The following is a 9,212-nucleotide window of genomic DNA, read 5'->3' on the forward strand; positions in this document are numbered from 1 at the left end:
AAATTTTCGATAAAATGTTCTTTTATAGAAAATTTTCGATAAAATGTTCTTTTATAGAAAATTTTCGATAAAATGTTCTTTTATAGAAAATTTTCGATAAAATGTTCTCTTATAGAAAATTTTCGATAAAATGTTCTCTTATAGAAAATTTACGATAAAATGTTCTTTTATAGAAAATTTTCGATAAAATGTTCTTTTATAGAAAATTTTCGATAAAATGTTCTTTTATAGAAAATTTTCGATAAAATGTTCTTTTATAGAAAATTTTCGATAAAATGTTCTTTTATAGAAAATTTTCGATAAAATGTTCTTTTACAGAAAATTTTCAATAAAAATGTTCTTTTATAGAAAATTTTCAATAAAAATGTTCTTTTATAGAAAATTTTCGATAAAAATGTTCTTTTATAGAAAATTTTCAATAAAAATGTTCTTTTATAGAAAATTTTCAATAAAAATGTTCTTTTATAGAAAATTTTCAATAAAAATGTTCTTTTATAGAAAATTTTCAATAAAATTGCTCTTTTATAGAAAATTTTCGATAAAATTGCTCTTTTATAGAAAATTTTCGATAAAATTGCTCTTTTATAGAAAATTTTCAATAAAAATGTTCTTTTATAGAAAATGTTCAATAAAAATGTTCTTTTATAGAAAATTTTCAATAAAAATGTTCTTTTATAGAAAATGTTCAATAAAAATGTTCTTTTATAGAAAATTTTTAATAAAAATGTTCTTTTATAGAAAATTTTCAATAAAAATGTTCTTTTATAGAAAATTTTCAATAAAAATGTTCTTTTATAGAAAATTTTCAATAAAAATGTTCTTTTATAGAAAATTTTCAATAAAAATGTTCTTTTATAGAAAATTTTCAATAAAAATGTTCTTTTATAGAAAATTTTCAATAAAAATGTTCTTTTATAGAAAATTTTCAATAAAAATGTTCTTTTATAGAAAATTTTCAATAAAAATGTTCTTTTATAGAAAATTTTCAATAAAAATGTTCTTTTATAGAAAATTTTCGATAAAATGTTCTTTTATAGAAAATTTTCGATAAAATTGCTCTTTTATAGAAAATTTTCGATAAAATTGCTCTTTTATAGAAAATTTTCGATAAAATTGCTCTTTTATAGAACATTTTCGATAAAATTGCTCTTTTATAGAACATTTTCGATAAAATTGCTCTTTTATAGAACATTTTCGATAAAATTGCTCTTTTATAGAACATTTTCGATAAAATTGCTCTTTTATAGAAAATTTTCGATAAAAATGTTCTTTTATAGAAAATTTTCGATAAAATGTTCTTTTAGAAAGTTTGCGATAAAAATGTTCTTTTTCAGTTAGATAGATAGATAGATAGATAGATAGATAGATAGATAGATAGATAGATAGATAGATAGATAGATAGATAGATAGATAGATAGATAGATAGATAGATAGATAGATAGATAGATAGATAGATAGATAGATAGATAGATAGATAGATAGATAGATAGATAGATAGATAGATAGATAGATAGATAGATAGATAGATAGATAGATAGATAGATAGATAGATAGATAGATAGATAGATAGGTAGATAGATAGATAGATAGATAGATAGATAGATAGATAGATAGATAGATAGATAGATAGATAGATAGATAGTTTTCTCTATTTTAGTGAAAATTGTCATCGAAATCATAATCATGAACCTATTTATTGTAAAAAAAAACAGTCTTTCATTCCAGTTTAAAATATATTTCTGTTTTTTATTTACTGTTTATTTATTTACTTTTTCATATAATTTTTATATAATTGTATTTTATATTTATTTAATTTTGTTTGTCATATTGTCTACATTAGACATAAATACATTTTACATATATTTGTTTGTTTATTTACTCTTTTAATATAATATTTATTTACCTCTACAACAATAACAAAACAAACTAACTTTATAAAAAAAAAATTCACTTCCATTTAATTTGTTTTAAGTATAAAAAACATTAAAAATTTTAAAAATAATATATTCATCCAATTTTATAAAAATAGTTTGTTTTGTTAGTTTTAAGGTTACAAAATTTTATTATTATTCTTTAGAAATAATATTGCAAAAATTTCAACTCAAAAGGACACAATTTAATGCAAAAATTAAATAATTTTCGAGTAGATTGTGTAAACGTATAAAAAATGAAATGAAAAAAATAAGTATTCTTTAATCCAAAAAATTTTGTTTAAAATTACTCAGGAAAATTGCAATTCAAAATCTTCTAAAGATCTTAACCAAAAATGGATTTAGGTTAACCAGAAGGGCTGAATGTCAGAAATTTAAAACATAGAATGTTCTTTTCTTTGTCCTTGAACCAACACTTAGGGAACTAGACATTCGATTTAGTTTTGGGTGCCAGATCACTCGGGGATAATCGGCATTAGTAGAATGAATGCATTTCTTTTAAGTAAAGGAAATAGAAATTTGTCAAAAGAATTCCATGCTGTTTCTTGGAATAATAAAAATGTGCGTAGGACCACTAAAGTTCTCTTTGAAGATCTCAATGAATTCAGGCGAATAAAGATCACGCAAAACGCAAAAGATCACTATTGTTCTAGATATGTTTCGCAGTTTCCCTTGCCAGCGAAATATTCATTCACAACAGTTAATTTTGATTGCAACAGCATTGTTTATTGTTTACAAAATTCCATAAGAAAAATTCAAAACAGAGGAATCAAAAAAGTTAGTGAACGAAAAAATTTAAAAGGAAACTTGTATCACATAGGACCAAACATATATATTAGGTTTGATTAGGTTAATATACCATAACAACTGTTATATACCATAACAACGTTATGATTTCCTTCAAATAGTGAAGATTCTAGTAAAACCAGAAAGAAAGAAGATAAAAGGATAGATTAATTACTGTCCCACTTACAGACAAAGGCCCTAACTGAGTAATGTCAGTCCTATAAGTATTTTGTTAGCTCCTATATCAAGTTTTGGCTATAGGGTCTTTGATACATTGCAATCCAATATAAAAATAAAAATTGAATATCAGCTTGTAATAGTGACAAATGAGTGGTTCTACCATACTCATTACCATTCACATTACAGTACTCTAAATGTATCTATCTATTAGTTCATAGTATATAATCTCCCCACCACCATAAGCAAATATCGTGACCATTAAGCAAATCAGTTTACCATAATGTTTAGCTAAAAGTAAAATCATTTTATTATCAAGAAGGTCATAAAAGTACCATGTGAATTAAACAAATTATTTAATCCTGGTCTACATTATAATTATGAGATCTTTAGATTATCTTTGATAATTTTGGTCCATGATTTGTAGAAAGTGGAAGTGAACAATTTCAATTTGAGTTTCCAAATATAAGACGATAACTCCTTTCATAGATCTCTAAGTGCAGTTTTTCCAACAAGAGTTTTCCTAAAGTGCGGTACACAACTCGCTTAGATGAATTTTTTTTTAATCTCATATATCGAGAGCAGTACGAGAAGTATCCTCAGAATCAATAAATACGATGTTAATAAGATTATAGGTTTACGGGCACAGCAATACAAAATTGGATGTACAGATTCATACGAAACGCTGATTAAAACTTTTCAATGAGAACACTATGTCTCTGAATATTGAACGATAATTCTTTTCATTTCCTTCCTTATATAACTTTTCTGTCACCAAAATTTTACTTTGAAAAAAGCACAATCAATAGAACCGTTTATAGGATTGGTTCACCGTTTAGAGAGCAGTTCGACGAGACAGTCCCGAACTGACCACTTAACCTACCACTTGTGGTGGCCCCTAGCCACCTGATTACCCAAGTGACTAACCATTTTAACATGGGCTTGTCCTACGAGGAAGTCAATCGCCACTCTACACCCTACAAAGAGACAGTCAAAAGACGGTCAAAAATAGTCAAAGGATGGTAATCTCCAAATGGTTTCTTGGAAGTCAGTAAGATATTAATGGAAATAAAGGTTAAAAATTTCAAGTGTCTACTCTCTAGAATACTATGGGACATAAATGTGACGATTGACCCGAAAGATATAAATTTGAGTCAACCAAATGGTGGCATATTAGTAGAAAGTAACAATCATTTCTCCAAAAGATGGGTAAAATAATTACTTTCGGAAGTACAACAAAAAAAAAACAACTTTTAAGAGTATAATCTCTAGGTTACTTGAGGACAGTAAAGAGACGACTGTCTTCATTCTCGATTACAAAGGGTACATTCGTGACGAATGACAAAAAACATACGAACTACAATCATCCAGGTGGTTAACTATTTGTGGAAATTACTGTATTTTTCTTATGCATTGACTCTTTGTCGAACTGCTGGGTGCCGCTTTACCAACACAAATAAAACAAGTATGAATGTATAGTCGGGCGTAGCCGACCATATGATACCCTACACCAGTCTGTATGTATGTTAAAAATGGGGATTATTTAAAAAAATAAAGCATTTGGTTTATTTTTTTAACTTTATTTCGGAATATTTTTACTTTTTTTGGCAAAAAAAGAGATTTTTTTAAGAGGGCTCAAAGGGAAGTAGGGCAAAATATGGCACTATCCTTAAAAATGTTGGTAGGGGGAGTTAAGTCTTCTTCAATATTATTTATGTAGAATTTAAAAGTGTTATTAGTGTTTGTAAGTGAATTTTGCCCTTTAAGTCATTTTCAGAAGGGGAGTTTGTATGGGGGATAGGGTCAAATGAAGCCCGATCATTACAAAAATCGGTAGTGTCATTTGAAGTTCTATAAAGCTAAGTTTCGTCGACTTTTGTTAACATAATAGATCATTTAAATTAATTATAAGCTAAAAGGCCCTATTTGGGGGGTACGGTTGTATGGGGGCTAGTCGAAATAATGGACCGATTTTAACCAAATTTCATCATTCGCGATTTTAAACGTAGCTATATAGTCGGGATCGGGGATGTCAAAAGTGACATTGTTGTTTAATACAATTTGATATACAAAAATATTATGTTACTCTCGAGAGTAACTACCCTAAAGATACCTTCCAATTAACTCATTGTACTCTGTCCTCTACACTGGTAGACTATATGCAAAGCAAAGATCATTATGATCATAAGGGTTTATAAAATATGATCTGCATTATTATATTCAAGATCATCTTAAACAGAGGACCATTTACTTTAGTAGCAGTTTTGGTCCATGATTTGTAGAAAGAGGATAGATCACTTAACCTGTTCAAATGTGACAAAAGAGTAGACAATTCCAATATTTATTATTCTTTAAATAAAATTGATTATTTACCAACAAACTTCCACTTTAAACAAACTACTTGAAAGTAAATTTATTAAAAACTCATTTAGTTTAAGTGTAATAATTATATATTTGTTTTATTTATTATTTGTATGTTTTTATGTATTGTATATATATTAAATATATATTTTATTGAGTATGTTTATGTTTTTTTTTTTTTTTTGTTTAATGTTGTCATAATTCTTTTGAATATATTAAAGCAAATGATACGTAAAATTGACCAAATATTTTTTTCTCATTAAAATTATTAGTTGTATAAGTATGTATGTAGTTTTTGTCTTTTAATATTTAAATTTTATGTTTAATCATAAAAATAATTATAATATAAATGGTTTTTAAACTTAACAGAGAAGAAAATTTAACAATTACATTTTTTCTACATAAACTTAAATAATTTAATTAAATCTATTAGGAAAATCAGTTATTTTTTAAGGAATTATTTTTAAATTCAAATTAATTACTTTTTGAAATGAGAAACTTTAAAATTATTTTTTTTTTCGAAAATGGAAAATTATATTTTTTTTGTAAACTCATTAAAGCAGCCATTTTTTATTTAATTTTTTTAATTTATTTTTCAAAAAATTTGTTATGATTTTTCTTTAGAGTTTCTTTTTTAACAATTTCCAAAATTTTCTTTTTCTTGTAAATTCATTTTGCAACAATTTTTTTTTCATTTTATTAGTAATATGTAGGAAACGGTGCAATTTAACAATTTGTGTTTTTGTATGTCAATTAAATATTTATTTTTTAATTTATTTTCATCAATAGTTTGTATTTATAGTTAAATATTTGTGGGTATATTTTCCATTTATAGGTACCAATTGTTTATTGTTTCAATATTAAAAATTTTATCAAATTAAATTTTTAGATTTTCAGAATTGATTTTAAGAGTTTTGTGTATTTGGCCATTGAAATTCCATTAGATAGTTAGTTTTATTTCTTTTCTATAAAAAAATATTGTTCTTCTTTAATAAAAAGGCTTATTTACTACTAAATAAAAGGAAATATAAAACAAAGCTCGAATGTAATTTGTTCTACTTCTAATTGTTCAAAATGCACATAACTTTCAAAACCCAATATGTAAAGACTTATTGAAAAACTTCCAGTGAAAAATGGTCACTTTGTTTGCTGGAATCAGCATTTTTCTATAATTCTTACCAATTTTCCCTAAATTATTTTCAAGTAGTAGAGATTCTCAAACAAGGAGAGTTTCATCTATAACATCTTGATTGGATCATATGAACCAGTTAAACATTCAAGAAATATCTGGATGTTTCTACTATTTCATCTTTATTAGATCGTATAAACGAGTTAACAATTAGACCTTATCTACAAGTTAACGAACGCAAAATGTAGTCGAAAGAATTCCATAATGCCTCTTGGAATAATGTAACGGTTGGGGGAACCACAAAGATCCTATGAGTTGGCCCTAATAGAAGAGCAGTACAAGAATTTCTAAAGATTTCTAAAAGAAGGAAGTTACAACTATAACATCTCTGATGGATCTTATGAACCTTTCAATCATTTAAGAGTTATCTTGATGTTACACCATTACATCTTGTTTGGACCGGATGTGCCAGTTAATCATTCAAGTGTTATCTAATCTCAAGAAGTAAATATAAGAAGAAAAATTTAATTAGAACGAAACTATATCCGAATTAAAAATATGGGCAAGAGAATCCCATTAGGACACAGGATTACGGACACAACTAAAAAAAAATTACATGCAGATTCAGAGGAATGTAGATCATTAAACTCTGCTTTGTCATTGTCAGGCATTCGTTGAAATTCTGGATATAATATCTCTCAAAAACAGTGATTGGAAAATTTGTAGGAATTACGTCCGGGAAACTGAGTTTCTAAACATCGCACGATAATGACTTTATTAATCACTACTATCACTAGGTGTATTTTTCGAATTTGTTTATACATCCTCCTTTTAATCCAAACCGGGAATCAAAACAGAATCATAAATGTAAATCTGACCTTTATGCACATTGGGTGAACGTTGAACACTACAAATGGTAATTTTCAGATTCAACAGATCATGCACAAACACTCTGCTCTACAGAAGAGGCAATCGCCGAAACGATATTAATTTTGAGCTATCAATTGATTGATGGACTACCAAAGTTGTACGCACACATGTATGTGATTTCTAACTAATTAGCTAGTCGCACTTAAGGTTTGATTTGAAGAACAACTCGATCGTCTTCGACTGTCAGTCAGCTCTTGTTAGTTATGCTTCTCAGTTGTAGAAATATTCCAAGTGATGCGTTGCCCGCATTTTTATGCCTCTTGTTAGTTATGATCTCAGTTCTACAATTCAAACCACGTTTCTCCTCAAAGTGAGGTTAAGGCTTCACAGGTGGCTACTGTAAAATACTCAGACTATACCCTGGTGGAGACCACTTCAAAATTTCTTGAACTTTTCACTTTAAAAGTTAACTTCAAAAGTTTTTACATTAACAAGAAGCTGGTTAAGAAAACACCGTAACTTATCTTCTGTGTGCATTTGTCCGGCCCTGAACAACATGTCTACCAAACTCTAAAATTACATTTCTGTGTTTTTAAATTTAAGTCAATGTCCCAAAATATTATAGTTTTCGCTAGCTCTCCATAATCTGATTGTTATCACGGGGAGAACGCTACCAGTACTTTTAGTCTACCATGACTATAAACTGATGCGTGTAATATGTTTAATCGATCTTGAAATGTTGTGATATGTGTTCGAAACTGAGATCCATACGGGAACCGCTAGCCCGCAGATCAGAGTTTCGGTGGTTGCCTTGTACCGGTTATTGGAAAAATTCCAACGAGGTACAAATGGTGGCCGTAGTTTATACCCAAAATTGAAAAAAAATAATGTTGGTTAAATGATTGTTACAGGGTGAAATCTATTTTAAGTTAAAGAGCAATAAAAGTTGCGGGTCTTAACCAACCGTATACCTAAAATAAACACACGGTCAGCAACGGTTAGAGATTAGTTGAGTACTTTATCAAAGTGCTTGTACATAGAACATGAAAAACATGTATGATAATTGACACTTGTATGTGGGTTCACGGCCCATAAGTTTTCGAATGCCTCACCCTGTGATTGTAAAAGTACTACCATAAAATAAGCTCGAGAAGTCAGGTTTTCACATAAAGCTTTTCGACTTATATATACATATGTATGTCATTAATAGGTAATCGAAAATGATTATATACATATATATATACATATGATGACACCTAGCCACCCGACTACCCAGGTGACCAACCATTTTAACATGGGCTTGTCCTACGAGGAAATCAATCGTCCCTATACAGTCTCCGATGATACTGTCAAGAGGTAGTCAAAAATAGTTAATGGATGGCAATCTCCAAATGGGTTCTTGGGAGTCAGTCACATTACTAGCTCTTTTACTAGTTACTTTATTAGCTATTGACGAGTCCTAGGAGCTTGTCCAATGGACAGGTATTGCAGTAGGCTTAAATAATCGGTCCGTCGAAGTATAATTCTAAAAACTTATGAGAAATAAAACAACTCTCTTTCTCTCGCTTACTTGGCGACTGTCGTTACTCTCGATTACGAAAAGTTTTTACAATAACCAGTAGATCGACGGGAAAGAGCCGAACTAACCACTTGACATACCATTTATGGTGGTCCCTAATCACCCCACTACCCAGGTGACCATCCATTTTAACATGGGCTTGTCCTACGAGGAAGTCAATCGTCACTACACAGTCTACAATGAGACTGCTAAGAGGTAGTCAATGGATGGTAATCTTCAAATGGGTTCTGAGAGGTGAGTCACTTTACTAGCTCTTTTACTAGTTACTTTACTAGTCCAAGGGGAAAGACAAGGGAGAACTAAAAGTCCTCCCTCTCGTTTATGAAGAGTACGTTGGTAACAATTAACCCAATATATAGAAATTAGGATCAACCACGTG

The sequence above is a fragment of the Lucilia cuprina genome, chromosome 5 (genome assembly GCF_022045245.1).
Source record: "Lucilia cuprina isolate Lc7/37 chromosome 5, ASM2204524v1, whole genome shotgun sequence".
NCBI classification, from domain to species: Eukaryota; Metazoa; Arthropoda; class Insecta; order Diptera; family Calliphoridae; genus Lucilia; species Lucilia cuprina.